This window comes from Cupressus sempervirens, chromosome 7 (genome assembly GCF_028749045.1).
Source record: "Cupressus sempervirens isolate cs-2001-9-10 chromosome 7, ASM2874904v1, whole genome shotgun sequence".
In the NCBI taxonomy this organism is placed as follows: Eukaryota; Viridiplantae; Streptophyta; class Pinopsida; order Cupressales; family Cupressaceae; genus Cupressus; species Cupressus sempervirens.
The window spans coordinates 282,679,908-282,682,387 of NC_143124.1; positions in this window are offsets into that span (position 1 = coordinate 282,679,908).

Consider the following 2,480-nt stretch of genomic DNA (forward strand, 5'->3'; position numbering starts at 1 on the left):
AGTGGAGTTTGGATCATCCCTCATTGTCTTCAATTTTGGTTTGAAAACACTTGAGATAATTGATCTTAAAATTTGTAAAGTGTTTAGAGCTTGTTGATCTGCAATTTTGAATTCAAGACTAAAAGTCCTCTATTAATGCAAGTAACATCCATTCCTCTGTTAGTATAAGAAACAAAATCATCAAAATATTTTGACAAAGAAATACCTCTTCCCAAAAGTTGAAACTAAAAGTGGTTTATGAAATGTGTGAAAAATGAGCCTCGATTGCACCTAATCCGCCCAACTGACGCAACTAAAAAAGAAAAAGAAACCAAAAACCAAACAAAAGGACTTGACTCAAAGAAAACAAACACCTAACTAGAAAGACTAAAAAGACTATAAAAAACAAAAACAAAAGAACCTTGAATAATAAGCATGTGGGGTAGTTTTCAATAGATTTCTTATTATGTACAATACTAATGAACCACCCCATATAGTCCTAAGAAAAGCTGATTTGTCTTTGTACTCCAAAAAAATAAAATTTGGATAATCTTGGTTCAAATTTTGGGCACAAATCACACAAAATAAAAAGTTGTGGTAACTCTCTATATCCATGATTAATCCACAAACAAGTTCTCTTACCTTTAGCATCATATTCAAATTGAAAATCATCAAATTGAGAGGGATAATGGGAAAATATCACCTAATCTAGCAAGTCCCACACCATAAGGGTATACTCACACATTGTAATCTCCCCTTATGGTGGTCTTATCTCATGGTACACAACTTCACCCGCACATGGAAACACTTTAGGTTCCTTTGATTTAGGCTCCTTCAGACTAAAAAAATCAATCTTTAGCTTTCCTTTCAAATTATAGGATTCATTAATATCATCGATCAAGATGTTTTTTGCCTCATATCCCAAAGAAGCCTACTCAAAATCATGCTTTCCCTCCATTGCAATCTCCCAAGCTAACAAGAAATCAAGGCAACTTTCTTCTGAATGGAACCCAAAAGGATGGATTCTACATGACCTAGTTATTGCATGGTTTGATATATGTGTAGAATACCCACAACTATAGATTTCCTCAATCAAGCTTGAGACCAAATTGAGCACTCTATCCACCTCTTCTAATGACAAATCTTGTTTTGAGGGAGGTATCTTATCATTATCCAATGGGGAATCAATATCACAGTAGGAAGAATTGGTATCTTCTTCTTGATGACTTTCTGATTCAAAGATCTTACCAACCTCGGGATCTTCTACATTTCCATCACTTTTTGCAACTTTGAGAATTTTTTTAACTCTATGGAATTTTGGAACTTAAAAAAATTTTGCACCCTTAAATTTTTTTGGGATATCTACACTTTTTGAAACATCAACACTTCGAAGAATTTCTTCATTAAATGGGAACACAAAATCCTCTTGATCATCTTCATCATTTTATCGTCTTGCTGATTTATCATATGATTCAAACACCATTTCACAAAATTGCAAAGTTTGTTCCTCCATGATTTGGGGAGGCTGATCCAAAACATCATTGTGTGCATATCCATTTTCACTTGGACTCATACCTATAATATCATTATTCTCATTGTTGATGTTATCATAGGGGCCATATTGTTTCCTGCTTTGATTTTGAGAATAATTGTCTTGGGCAGCAAGTTGCCTTGGATGATTACCTTGGTTTCTTGAAGAATTCAACTTTATTCTCACAAGTTCGTTGGATAAAAGAGACATTGTCTCCTTCGTGGCCTTAAACTCTCTAGCCATAATATTTTCTACTTCAATGGATGTGGTTTCCTTTTGCTCAAAGAAAGAAGTCTTTTGAGACTCATACGCTAAATATGTAATTTTTGACATTGGAATAGTACTAACCTGATTCATGAATGTAACAGCCTCTTTGAAGACCTTTTCAATGGTATCAATGCCTCTAGGTGGGAACCTTTTTAGAAAAATAGAAGTTAATGAATCCATTATTCCAAAATAGACCTAGATGGTAGCCTCTTGTGGTACAATGTAAGGAAACTCCTTTCTCTGATACATCCTATAGAAGCAGTGATCAAATTGTGAAATAGTCTCATGGGGATCCCTCATAATTGAGATGAACTAATGATGTAGGATAGCTGGATCAATATAGATCTTGAATTGTTCTAGAAACTTGCTCTCAAAAGAGTTCCAATCCCTTATTGATGCCAGTGGAAGATTGAGGTATCAATTGAATTTTGTTTCCCCCAAAGTGTAAGGAAGAAGGTGACATACTACATCCATATGCTGGATTTGGTTTCGATTACAAATTTATTTGAAAATTTCAAGATGATCTTCTGCTATTTGTGATTCTCCATACATGAATCATGGGAAAAACTTTTCAAGATTTTTGGTCAAGTCATGTGATGGACTAGTTAGATTCAAAGCTGAACTTTGGGCATTGAAGAAAGACATGGTGCATAATGATGGGAATGTGTGAAGTAGAATTTAAAGTGAATGATGATGATGGAAT